This window comes from Pteronotus mesoamericanus, unplaced genomic scaffold, assembly GCF_021234165.1.
Source record: "Pteronotus mesoamericanus isolate MK-2021 breed Mesoamerican mustached bat unplaced genomic scaffold, CSHL_Meso_final contig_94, whole genome shotgun sequence".
Classification (NCBI taxonomy): Eukaryota; Metazoa; Chordata; class Mammalia; order Chiroptera; family Mormoopidae; genus Pteronotus; species Pteronotus mesoamericanus.
Window position 1 is genome coordinate 12978658 of NW_026555285.1, and position 14983 is coordinate 12993640.

The 14983-nt window shown below is 32.4% G+C and overlaps 2 pseudogenes; one reads left to right on the plus strand and one right to left on the minus strand.

Annotated features, from left to right (window-relative positions):
* Positions 1–6673: 6673 nt before the first annotated feature.
* On the plus strand, positions 6674–6786 carry LOC129081216 (uncharacterized; annotated as a pseudogene).
* A 5427-nt stretch (positions 6787–12213) lies between these two features.
* On the minus strand, positions 12214–13361 carry LOC129081036 (tubulin alpha-1A chain-like; annotated as a pseudogene).
* Positions 13362–14983: the final 1622 nt, after the last annotated feature.

The following is a 14983-nucleotide window of genomic DNA, read 5'->3' on the forward strand; positions in this document are numbered from 1 at the left end:
CACTCAATCCACTGAGCCACACAAGCCATAACAAATTTTTTTCATAGTCCCAAATCTCTTATTTTGTATAAAATTTTAAATATTTAAGGCTATATTTAGCATACTTGTATTTATTCTGTAACTTTTCATACATAAATTTCTAATGGTGGAAATGTGTTTTCTATTAAACTGACTTTTTTAAATAACAATACAGCTGTATGTTTTGTGCATTAAAATGCATACTCCCTATGTGTGATATATTAGAAGTACATTTACTTAGAATCTTGATGTATATTATTTCAACACTCTTGAAGGTGAGATTGGTGTAATAACAAAAGATAAATGGATTTTTTAATGGTTTCACTTTTTAATAAATTTTGTGTGCCTTTTGCTTAATTTTTTAAATATTTTATTTATTTATTTTTTGACAGAAGGGAAAGGAGGATGGAAGAGAGAGAAACATCAATGAGTGGTTGCCTCTCATGTGTGCCCCACTGGAGACTTGGCCTTCAATTCAGGCACGTATGCGCCTTGACTGGGATTCGAACTACAACTCTTTGGTTTGCAGGTGAGTGCTCAATCCACTGAGCCACACCAGCCAGGACTAATGTTTTTATTTTTAACTCTTGTATTTAAATCCGCTAGAAAATAACTCCTCCATGAAAGGTTAAATATGACAACATGAGATTAAATTAGAATATGAGTTACAGTGCAACTGTTTTAAGTTTTGTTAAATTTCTGCATTAGGTGTCAAGACAATACCAGCAAAAGTATTAAATAATGAACACTGTAGATCATTGCTTCCCAAAAGAGAATGTTAAAAGAAATAGAAATAAATTTTTCTCTGAAAATAAAATGCTACACAAACAGGAAAAAAAATCAACATATTAAACTTTAATGTCATCTCTGTAATTTCATGTATCATTCTGATAGATCTCAAAATTCCAATCTAGAAAATAATATCATAATGGAAATTAAGGCTAGCTGCCTTGTGAAGCTTAAAATTTATAGCTCTCAAGAATTCAAGTGAACAAAACTACTATAGAATATATTTTATGTAAGGAAATATAAATAAATTGCAATGAAGTAAAATTTTGCTATTTTGGTCACATTTATGAAAAGAACAATTGAAATTAGTAGATGATTTAAGTCATAAAATTCATGGCATTTTCAAAATCTAAACACTGTAATTTTAAAATATATCTTTTGTTCAACAAATAGTTAATTTCTTAACTTTGCAGAGAATCTAAAAAAGTAGATCTTTTAAATCTATGCGAAAGCTTGTATTTAATTGGTTATTTGAGGAGGAATAATAAAAGAAATTAGATATTTATTTGTATTTTTACTTTTTTACTTCCTTTTATGTTTAGGCAAATTATTATTTTTTATCTCAGAGTTTGATTACATAAAGTGGAAATTGCAATATTTATTGCATGTGATTGAACAAAGTATCAAATGAAAGCTATATAGTTTTAGGCAAGTGCCTAGCTAATAGTGGTAGATTAATAAATGCTACTTTCCTTTCCTTTTGCTATTTTTTCAAAAACGTATAATAAACTTTGAGAATATTTATCTCACAAATCTTGAATATTGTAAATATGCCTAAAATAATTTTATTTAATATTGTAATTGTAGTTTTAAAATATATTATAGATAATATATGTCATAAGGTATGGAAAAAGCCAGTCAAGCAAAGAGATGTTTATGTAGCATTTGCCTATTTGAATTCTATTCCTTCATTATATATTCATGAATTAGTTATTTCATCAGAAAACAGGATGATTAAAAAGACATAAAATAAAGTCATGGTATTTAATATTGATATTTGTATTTAAACATTGACACAGTAAAGATAAAATGGTTTAATTCATGAAGAAAATACCAAAATATCTAATATTATACATTACCAAATGATCTCAGATACTTCAGTATTATAATTTTCAGGACAGGACATCTTGTAATTTATTTCATACATTTTCTTATGGTTCTTTGAAACTCACTTCTGATTAATAGTTACAGTAAGCTAACTTATCTTTTGATATTATTGTACATAATGATTTTAAACTGGCATTTCCCAAGTCCTCACATATAGAGAACTGGTTCGATAAGGTACATTTATATAAAATGTGCATTTGCTTTAGTTGATTTAATAGTTGGATACAGATTATATCCTTTTATACAACTTCTATTTACTTTTGGAACTGAGATTTCCTGAACCAGCCAAGGAATACAATTTAGGTAGAAGAAAAATTATTCAATAGCAAATGCTCATATGTAAAAATGAGTTTATATTTTCACTGATACTTCTGTCCAAATTACTAGTCTCAACTAACTTCTTTCTCCTTCCAAAATATTTTAAATAAGGGCATTTTGAGATACACAGTGTATTCTAAATAAATTCATCTCTAATGCTCTAAAACTTAATTATGTTTACTTTGAAAATCATAGATATTTTCTTATTCAATTTGTCATTTTCATTTAACTTTTTGAAACATGCAGACTGTAATAGCTTTCTAAAATGTGCTGATGTTCAACTGATATCAAAAAGTTCTAATTATATTTTTTGAGAATATGAATAAAGATTATTTTGTTAAAACATATTCTTTACAATTGCTTTCTGCAGAAAGATTAGCAGAGATATTATATAAAATGACTTTTTCAATATGTATATGCAGATAATATTAAGTAGCATCACATATTTGAGTTTTCAAAAATATTTTCAAACATAAAAAGGATTTGACCCATTACAAGTAGAATTAATGTGACAAACTGTATCATACACTTAACCTTCTTAATTCCAAATTATGTTAAAATAATGAAATATTATGTTGGAGTAGTATATGTAAAGAGGAAAGAAGCTGGAGTTGGATGAACAAATTTAGATTTGACTTCCCACGTAGTGTGAGTGCATCATGCACATCAAATTTACTACCTCAGAGGATAAATCTTCTGCTCCATAAAGTGTAGATTATGATATCTGTCTATACTAGTTCACAGCAATACCAGAAAAGATAATATACTTAGCACATTCCAAAGTGCTGTGCATTTGAGAATAAATGTAAATAAAAAGTTGAGTTGTTTTTTTAATTAATTAATTTATTTTTTCAATACATTTGTCTCTGCCTACCCCCCACCACTTTCCCTTGACCCCTCTAATTTTAATGTATTGTTCAAACACGCACACAAACATTACACAAGTGAATTCCAGTTTAAACCTAAATTTAAAACAGATTTTTTATGCTTTCATATGCAAAGTTTTCTGAATATATTCCCTATTCATGTTGGAGTATCCTAGCACCAGAAGCCACTGACCAAGAATGAAAAGGAACAGTAATTCAAATATGTTGGTCATTCTTAGTTTGCTATGACCTATGAATAAACAGAATTTTATCTTGTCTTTGGGCTTAATGTTATTTTCAGTCTTTCCCCTCCTTTTGTAAATAAGCTAGCCAGAATGATTATAATGGTACTGAAACCAACTATCATCCTAGGAAAATTTTTAAAAAGTTTCTGCCACTGCAGAACACAATACTTGGTACCAAGGACACAAAACAATTCCTATGGTGAAGCATTATAAAGCATATTAAAAAAATCATAGAAAAAATATACTTTCCTAATTCAAACATGGAAAATTAAGCCTTTTTGAATAATATGATAAATAGGCTCCTTACTAAAAATAGATTTTTATTAGTACTAAAATAAGTGTTAAGGTATATTTATTTTATTACTTGAATTCAATCAAACCAATTTATTGATCACCTACATTAGCTTTAGTGACTACTAAGTCAAGTATCAATCTTTTCCTCTAGTTCAGTGGCTTTCAAACTTTTTTCATGGCACAAATAAACTAACTACTAAAATTCTGCAGCACACCAAAAATAAATTTTTGCCAAAATGACTAAAATAGTTATAATTTTGATTCATTCAAAATTTTTTCCTACCCAGTTATCTTGCTATTTACTGGACAGCTGTTGTTGTATTGGTTGTTGTCATTTTTTAAATTTGACAATCTAAAGGAAAAGAGGTCTGTGTCCCTGACTAAATAGTCAGGTATTGCATGTTTCAAAAATTCTTTTTGCATACCACTGTGTCACAGCACACATGTTAAAAATTGCTCCTTTAGTTTCAATGGAGAAGACAACCAAAAATGATACTAATAATGAGGCAAGGGATTTGATGAAAATATATTCACTACATATAGGAGCAATGAGGAAAAATTCTTTATAAAAAGATAAAGATCCAAAAATCTGCTCAAAAAGCAAAACAAAACATTTATTTATTTGAGTTTTAAATATGAAGGGCACTGTGTTTGATAACAAGGAGAAATAAAAGGCTTAACTTGCTAGAAAGAACAAAGACTTGACACAGTTTGGTAAGTTTAGAAATGTCCTATTTTTTTAATATTCGTGTTTATTTCATTCTTTTCTGTTAAAATTAAGAAAATTATATTTTAATATTTCTAGATATATTGTACCTGAGATGGTTATCATTCAGATATGCATGACAGAGTATGACATTTTAAATTTTTTAATAATTGATCTGAGACTCACAGAAAGCATATTCCAATATTCTACATTGTAAAAACACAACTAAACAAAAAAATCAAATATTACATTATTTTTTTTTAAAATACACAGGTTCACTGATATTGTCACCACAGAAAATGAACAGAGGTTCAGCTGTCTGTTGCCACGAAAGCCAAACTTGTGAGGCAGATGCTGGTGTAAAAGGAAAGAGGTTTAATTCAGGTGCTGCACAATCTGGGAGATTGGTGGACTCCTGTTTCAGTGTTCACCTCCTCCACAAGACCAAGACAAACCCGAGTATCCAGAGTTCCTGCCACAATTTAAAATGTAGTCCTTCAGAGCTCTCAGGTAGTACAGTCTACATCTAGGTAATATAGCTTATCTCAACTGCTCTTCATTTCAGTCTCTCTCCTTGGAGCCTACATGTAGGTCCCACATGGCCATGGACCATGCAGCTGCCAGGGTTGCAAGGTTGCATACTCTTGGAAGAGAGCATGCAAATGCACCAGTGAATATATCACCAGGTCGGTGAGAAAGAGAAAGAGAGAGACTTCTTCTTGGAGGCTATGGGCTATGTGGCTGGTAAGATCCTGTAGCCCGTGGAGAGAACAGCCTGCACTGAGCAAAGGCAGGTCATAAGCAAGCAAGCCAGGAGCCAGAAACCAAGACAGTGTTTCTTTGTTCTTCTGGGATTATTTTTGCTTGGGTGTAGCATGGACCAGGTGTTTTACCAAAATGATAAATTAACTTCCCAAATTTATACATGCTATCAGTGAGTCTACCTCCCAAACAATACCTTCTTTCCCCAGGTTAGGCTGACAGGCCTCTTTGGTCTAATACTTCTTTCATGTGCCATTGTGAGATCTGTGGGGCATGCATGGCCTTCCTGTGACCACATCCCCAATTTGGTAAGGGGGAGAAGGGCTTTTTTCCTACCCAGTTATCTTGCTAACTTTTTATGTGATCAGTTCAAAAATCTCCTCTTGCTGCCACCTGGGCTGATGTGGGAGTCTCACCGGCACTCTGGACAGACTGTCTACTGGTAACAATATCACAGAAATGGTGGAAAAGGGAGTTACAAAATTTCTTTCTTTCATTGAAACAAATTTTAGGTTGGCAAAAACTGATAAAAACAATTTTTGGTATGCTAAAATTTAATAAAAATTTATAGCCACCAAGAGAGTGCTTACTAAACAACGAGGTTAAGTTTCACCAAGCAAGCATCGTAACATAGAAAAGGTCTGTCCAGAAAGTATACCACCATGCATTCTGAAAAATAGAGACATTAATTGAAGAAGGTACAAGATACAAGAAACATTATACATAGGACAATGATGCCTCAGTCTCCTTCAAAGTAGGCACCTTCGGGCCTCACACGGCTCTCCCAATCACCATCAGATACCCCATTGTATTTTCCTGAGTCTCATCAACAGTCTGAAATCTCTTTCCTTTCAAAGATAATTTTAGTTTTGGGAAAAGTCAGAAGCTGCAGAGTGCCAAATCTGAGCATTAGTGGGGCTGAGTCACCTGGGTGATTTATTGTTTTGCCAAAAAACTCTGCATGAAACATGATGCATGAGTGGGCATATTGTTGTGATGAGGCTGCCAATCACCAGTTGCCCATAACTGCGGCCTTCTGAATCATCTAAGTAGTTTTTGCAGAAGAATGTTCAAACTTAATGCAAAATTTGATGCAAATTAATCGCTCAGTCAGTCATTTTGAATGTGACAGCCTCACAGATCACATGGTCACTCAATGGCATCTATCATTCACCCTGACTAGTATAGTGATGTAGTCATTGTTCATGCACATGCATTCTAGCCCACCCTCCTTGGCTGCCAGGTTACATCGATGTCAAGCAAACTGTTCTTGCTATATTAACAATAGTTGGACTTTTCCTGACAGACCTCTTTTGCACAAAACAATAGAGCCCCATATATGAAGCACACATTGTCAGAATTGAAGTGAGAAATAGATAGCTTACAATAATAATTAGAAACTTCAATATATCACTTTCAGTAATGAAAGGAAGATGTAGGCAGAAAACCAATAAGGGAATTAAGAGTTTGAACAATATTATAAATGAATTAGACCTAACAAAAACATACACAAAACCTTCCAGCCAAAAAGAGTAGAATATACATACATTCTTTTTAAAGGCACATGGATCGCTTCTCGGCCTTTTGGCTAAGATCAAGTGTAAAATCTGTTCTTTTCAGTTTAAAAGCATATGTAGTGTTTTTCAGCATAGACCATATATTAAGTGACAAGGTAAGTCTTAATAAATTTAAAAAGATTTAAATAATATGAAGTGTTTTCTAAGACCATAGTGGCAGGAATCTAGAAATCAATTACAGAAGGAAAACTAGAAAATAAACAAATATGTAAAAATTAAATAAAACATTATTAAACAAGGAATCGGCCAAAGAAAAAATGAAAAGGGAAATTAGGAAATATGCAGAGACAAATGAAAAATAAAAACACACCATACCAAAACTTAAAGGATGCAGTGAAGGCAATATTCAGTGGGAAATTTAGAATTGTCAATACTTATATTAATCATAAATTGTTATTTATTATTATTTTTACACCTTGAGAAACTATGAAAAAGAATCCAAAGCCAGGAGATGGGAAAAAATAATAAAAAATCTAGAAAAATTAAACAGATAATAGTAAAAAATCAACTGAATAAAGCCAAAAGTTGGTTCTTTAAAAACTCTAGAAAATTAATAAAACTTTAACTAATATGACAAAAAAATAAAGAAGGTGGAAATAACTAAAATCAGAAATAAAAGTGGGGATTACTACCAAATTTACAGAAATAAGAAGGATTATAAAAATTCTATAAACAGTTGTATATTGACAAATTAAATTCCTAGATGAATTGGATAAGTATCTAGAAACATGGACTCAAGAACAAATAGAAAATTTCTGCATCTTATAACTAGTAAACAAGTTTAGCAGGTAATCAAATATATCAAAACAAAAAAAATTCCTAGGAACAATGTAAAGTTACTTCACTGTTAAACACTATAAAAATTTAAAGACAAATTAACAATTCTTAAACCCTTCAAAAAATTGAAAAGGAAGGAACACTTGCTAATCCTTGGAGGTAACCATTCCCCTGCTCTGAAGACAGATAAAAAATCAGGGGAAAAGACAATTTCAGAATAATATCCTTCATTATTACAGATGCAAAAATCATCAGCAAGACATGCAAAAATAAATTCAACAGATTTTTAAAAGATTATGCAGCATGACCAAGAACTATTTATTCCAAGAATGCAAGGGTAGTTCAACATAAGAATATAATCCATATAATATACCACATAGATAGATTCAAGGGAAAATACACATTATCATCTAATTTGAGTCAGAAAGGGCATTTGACAAAATTCAACACCGTTCACAATGAAAGCTCAGAAAATTAAAGGACTTGCTCAACATGATAAAGGACACATAAAAAATACATAACTAACGTGAAGATCAATGATAAAGGAATGAAAGTTTTTTCTCAAAATCAAGAACTAGAATAAAATACCAACTTCTAACTCTGCTATTCATCCTTGCACTGAAAGTTCTACCCAGAATTATTCAGCAAGAAAAGGAAATAAAAGCATTTGAACAAGAAGAAATAAGTAAAACTATCTCTATTCACAAATGGCATGATTCTATGTATAGAATATTTTAAAGAATCAACAAAAAGATATTACAGATAATAAAACAAATTAATCAGAATTGCAAAGTACAAAATCAACATGAAATTATATTGCGTTTGAGTGCACCCACAATAAACAAAATTGAAATAATGTTGAATAAATAATTTCACTTACAATAGTATCTAAAGAAAAAAAAATAACTACAATTACATTTTTAAACCATGGCTAATACTTGTATAAAGAAAACTAAGAAAAAAAACACTGCCGAAAACAATTTAAGAAGAGGGACTGGCACAATCAAGATGGAGGAATAGTAGATTGTAATTCTCAAACCCCAAATGAAAATCAATTTTAAAAAACACCATGGGTAAGAATATTTTTAGGGAAGTCTGGAAGTCCATCTGATAGTTTCCCATACCCAATGGAACAAAAATAAAAGTTATATATATATACACATAGAATATACAAATACCATATATACATATGGTATTGAAGAGGGTAAAAAGAATAATTTTCCTTTACATGGATCACCCTTCTCCTAAGGCGGCACAGCTCACTGGCAAGATATACCTTGTGGCTTGTGATTTCTTCCACAAGCTAAAGTACAAGCAAACCCCAGCTTTGTGGCACACAACCCAAGAGACCAGTTCTGTCTCATCCATAGAAAACACTGAGTCAGTTGGCACAGCTGAATAGTCTGGGACCAGATAAGGAAAAGGTCCTGGTGCAGGGGATAGTCACAGAATCTGGTGCATGGAGCTCAACAATTGGCTACAGATTCTACTAACTGGCTCATGGACTCCACCGAGAGTCCTGCCCAAAACCCAAGGGTGTTTAAACAGCAGAAAAACCAAACTAGCTGATGAGTTCCCTCAACATTCAGCAATAAGAAAATTTAGCCTGTAACCATCCTAGTATCATGGGTAAAATTGTGTCGCCTTCAAAATTCATATGTGGAAGTCCAAAAGTCCAGTACCTCAGAATGTGACCTTATTTGGAAATAGAGTCGTAGATGTACATTAAAGCTAAAATGAAGTTATATCAATGTAGGGTGAGCTCTTGTTGCAATGTGACTGGTGCCTTAATAAAAATAAATATGGATGCAAACACATATAGAGGGAAAACACCATGTCAACATGAAGACAAAGATTGAAGCGAAGCTTATCTAACCCAAGAAAAACCAATGAAAATCATCAGAAGCTATGAAAAGGAACTGAATTCATTTTTCCTCATAGTCCTTAGAAGGAAACAGTCCTGCTGACAACTTGCTCTTGGAATTCCCAACTCCAAAAATGAGACAGTAAATATGAGTTGGTTAAGCCATGCAGTTTGTGGTATCTTGTTACTAAAGCACTAGCGAACTCATATAACTGTAAATGACCTGGTGTTACAGACATATATTACACATTCCACCCAGTTAGAACAGAATACACATTTTTTTAAATATCCAAGAAACAAAGACCATATGATACGCCAAAAATAGTTCTTAATATATTTTAAAAGCTAGAAGCTATAAGTCAATTACAAAAGAAAATTTAAAAAGTCATAAATAAGTGCTAATTAAGAAATTAAACAACAGAGTACAGAGACAAAAATTGAATAGGATCATCTCAGTTAATAGAAGTATTTGAAACAATCTAACATGCTTCTATGACAAAAAAATTCAGAAAACTAAGAAGTGAAGGAAATGCCTTCACATGATTAAATGTACTTATGAAAAATGTGTCACAACAATGTGAATTGTGAATTGTACAACACTGTGAAAATATAAAATATACTGAATGTTCACTTAGAAATAAAACTTTTACTATATTACTTTCACCTCAGCTTTAAAAACTATGAAGTAAAACTTTCATTTTTCCATGTACCTATATTGTCAAATTTATGAGGTTTATAAGTGTTGCAGAAGTAAACATTAACCAAAACATTCAAATATAGTGTAGATGACTGGTGATGAAATAAAGGAAACTTCTAATAGGGCAGCCCTTCATTCATATGATAATGTACATATTGCCTGACAGCCTTTATTTGATCTCTTCATTTTCACAAATGTACCTTCTGAGTAAGAGTATTTTAGAGCATTCATTCTCTTTTATATCTCTGCTATATATATCCTTTATCACTTTTGTTGATATATAAGAGAAAGATCACATGTTCTCTTATTTGATATATATGAATTGCACAATTTTATGTCTTTGGTAATCAGATGCTAAAGATGTTGGGCAGAAAAATGTTGGTTTAATATGTATTAAATATACAGAGTTAAGGATTTATTAAAGAAAACAATGTTTATGTCCAAATTAGTAATGAATGATGAGACACAATGAGCCTCTGGGGAAAAAAAAATCTATTCAAATGATTATTTTACAAAGACAGGGTAAAAATACAGGAAACTTCATTTAAAATGGCATAGGGAACCCTTCAAGAGGAGGCTGTCATGCACATACCACTTATTGCAGCCAATAACAACAGGAAGAAGAAAAAGAATAATTATTTCACAAAAGAGAACATTTTTCACATAGAAATTTCAACTCCTGCTTTAAAATTAATACAAAAAGTGGGGGCGGAATCACCTTCCCTCTCCAGCAGAAACACACTAACCACTGCGTGCAGCCCATGTGAACCCACTACAGCTCCCTGTTCTTGTCTCCTCCAATGAGCTTTTATTCATAACAACCATCCTCACCTTCCTCCTAAAACCTAATAAAAGTTAACCTTGTTTTTGTCTCTTTGGATTTTGCCTGTAGCATGCTACACAGTTTGCTGATTTTGAATTGCAATTTTTTGCTCTTCTTGAATAAATTTCTTTTGCTGGTAAAATAACTGGCTATTTTCTCTGTGAGGTTGACAAGTCACCTATAGGTGAGCAACTTATTACTTTTCTTGTTTTTTTATTTTTTTTAAATTTGTCTTTCTGTTTTTCCTAGTGACTATTTCTGTGTTATCCATTGTGTTGTTACCTAGATGGATGGTATCAAATTGGAAGAAAATGAGAAGACACTTGAATGATATAGTCTCAGTGATATGAAGGCTGTTAAAAATGTCCTCCCCTAACAGATTATATAGAAGATATAAATTGCTTCTTCCATGGTGGTAACAACTTATCAGTAAAAAATATTACAATACTCTGTGATTCAATTTTTTTATTGCCTTCTCTATGTTATCTTGGATGCCACATTTGAGATTAACAGCTTAATTAATTATCATAGAAACTTACTCTTCACTATAAATATATTTTACTCTATTGTGGAATGTGTAAGGTAATAAATAATGATAATGTAGATTCACCATATGAAATCATACAGGGAAAAGATTTTATTTTATATAAATCTATACATGGTGTACATTTTGGAAAAAATGTAAGAACATGATTTTACTTATAGGAGAACTTGGTAATTTATATACAATGTGCTGATAAAATATTTTTAATTATTTTAAAAATTTATTAAAAATGGCTTAAGTAATGATAATAAACATTGAAATGCAGGTTATAACTTGTCCAAAAACAGGGAAAATATAAAAATATAAAACATATGTACACTTCACACATTTAAGTAGAAATGGGAAACTAACTTGCACTTTTTATATGTCAGGGCTTAACATTTCTGATGATATCATAGGAAAAAATGTCATGAAACATTAAACAATTACTAAATTAACATGTTCATTCCTGCACATTTAACATATTATTTCGGTAAACAAAACAGAGCATTTTGTTAATGACAACTGATATAAAGTACAAATATCCTGAAGTAATTGTTTGGTTTCATATGAATGAATGTTTTACCACCTAGTAAATAGGATTTTTTTAAATTTGTTTTTGTTTGTTTTTTGTATTTTTTTTCACTTAATACAGGGAATACTTTATTCAAATCCATCAGAGAAACAGACTGGTGGGTCTGTAACAAAGCATCGTGTTTTAAAGCACAGGCCAGTAATTGTATGAGTATACACTGCTATATACAAATTAGCTGATCAGGCCACAAATTTCAATGTTTAAACAGAATAAACTTTCTTGTAAAAGCAGCACTGTTGTGACATATTAACTTTAACATTCCTTTCTTTCTTCCTTACCCCTTCCTTTAACAGAATCCACATCAGCCTCCTCATAATCCTTCTCTAGGGCAGCCATGTCTTCACAGGCCTCAGAAAACTCCCCTTCCTCCATGATCTCCCCCACGTACCAGTGGACAAAAGCACACTTAGCATACATTAGGTCAGACTTGTGGTCCAGGCAAACAATGCCTGTGGTGTTGCTCAGCATGCACAGAGCTCGCTGTACTTTGGCCCCATCTCCACCAGGCACCACAGTGGGAGGCTGGTAATTAACGCCAACTTTGAAGCTATTGGGGCACCAGTCGATAAACTGGATGATGCTCTTGGTCTTGGTGGTGGCAATGGCAGCACTGACATCTTTGGGAACCATGTCACCATAGTACAACAGGCAGCACGCTATGTACTTACCATAGTGAAGGTCATATTTCACCATCTGGTTTGCTGGATCTAAGCACACATTGGTGATCTCTGTTACAGAAAGTTGTTCATGGTAGGCTTTGTCAGCAGAGATGACAGGGGCATATGTAGCGGGGAGTAAGTGGATGTGAGGATAGAGCATCAGGTTGGTCTGGAATTCGGTCAGATTGACATTCTGGGGTCCATCCAACTTGAGGGAAGCAGTGATGGAAGACATAATTTGACCTATCAACCTACTCAATGTTGGTTGGGTGCTCAGTATTGAGGTTTCTATGACAGATGTCATAGATGGCCTTGTTGTCAATCATGAAGACATAATCAGAGTGCTCCAGGGTGGTGAGGATGGGCTTTACAGCTCAGCTACAGCTGTGGAACCTGAGGGGCTGGGAAAATGGAGAACTCCAATTTGGAATTCTTATCATAATTGACAGAAAGGCACTCCATCAGCAGGGAGGTGAATCCAGAGCCAGTTCCCTGATCAAAGCTGTGGAAAACCAAGATGCCCTGAAGACTTGTATACTGGTCAGCCAGTGTCTGAATTCAGTACAGGACAAAGTCAATGATCTCCTTGCCAATGGCGTAGTGTCCACAGGCATAGTTATTAGCAGCATCTCCCTTGTCTGTGATCAGCTGTTCAGGATGGAAGGGCTGGAGCCAGGTACCAGTGAATAATTTTTTTATGCTATCTAAATTTTGAGTATGCGGTTTCAAAGGTAGTGGCATTAAACAAACTGTATCCCTCCAATTTCAGCATCATTTAAGTAATGTATTCAAGAATAAATCTCATATGATATATGAACAAACAATATGGTGAAGCATACATAAATACACATATGAAAAATACATACTCATGTCTATGTCTAGCATGGTCACGATGTTCTGAGTGGATATGCTCCCTTCCTGCTGCTCAAGATTGTTTACTTCACTCATGACTTCCACTATGTCTCAGTTCTGCTGGCTATTTTCTGCTTTCAATATTTATTTGCTTTGTCTCCATTGACTGTTTTCCTAAAACTGATGACATGAACAAAAACTTTATAAAAATTAAGGACCTAATAACATCAAACACAAAACAAGCAATGCTTGACACTTTACCTCCCTGTAAGGTCCATAAACATTTTCTCTATTTCTTCACCTCTCATCCAGTTCTTGACCCATCAGAGTTTAGAAATCAATTTTATTTAATGTGGTCATTGTAATTTCTTATGTAAGTGAGAACTGGTGTGTGGGATAGAATAAATACACAAAATTGAAAACGTTCTCAAAAATATCTATCCTGCCTATGATCTATCTCTTTACCTACCCAAATACTTACAGTGTCAGGTCTTAGCTTTTTCCTAGGATTTCAGAGGTGGTAGAAAGATAAAGGTGTCTTTTCTAAAAATAACTGCATAATGAAAATACTTGTGTTCTCCTGGACTTCATATAAATATTTAACAGATTTTCAAGTTGAAAACAATCTTGCTAGGAAGTTCTTTAAAACTGTTTAATTTATCAAAATCTCCACATACAGTGTCAGCTTTAACATAAAGCATTTTAAGATATTTAAAAAACCCTTAAATTTCTCCAACATATGGAATAATGTAGGTAGTATGATCTGTTAACTTTTTTTTTAGAGGAAAAAATTTGCAAAATAGGGCAGTAAATCTCATACTATAAAATTGGAATTTAAATAATATGATTGTATCTGTAAAAAATGCCAATGTTGGTTTTGGGGGGCAATAGTTTAGCATGTTCTCTAGTATAGTTACACCTTTAAAATGAAGTAGTGTGTGTCTTTAATCATATCTGAAGATACTATATATAGGTAGACTTAATGTCAATGTAGTTTATTTAAAAGATGAAAGTGCATATTGAAAGGGATCATTTATGCATAATAATCTGAAGACATTTTTCATAAAACAAAATTATGCATTTTGGTTGTACATATAGCCAGTAGTGTTCAAGGTGCATAACTTTGAAAATATCAACTGACATATTTTGTATCAGTAATGTTTTGTACTGTGTTTTGACTCAAACCACTGATGTATCTACAGATACTACTGGGTCTAACATACGGAAGACTATAGTTATGGAGCATAAAAGATTGTGCCTCTTAAATTTTTGTGTATTTCTTATTTTAATGGAAATAAATACAACTTGGCAGGGGTTTTTTTTTAATATTAAAGACCTGAAGACATATTACTGTTGGCGAGAATGATAATGTTAAAACTTTTCATTATGTCTATGAAGAAATAAAACATTTATTCAACCTATTACAAACCATTACTTTTGAAAATCCAGTAAAAGACAATAATAGAAAAATAACAAAATGACATATAGAATAAAATATGTTGTTGCATTAT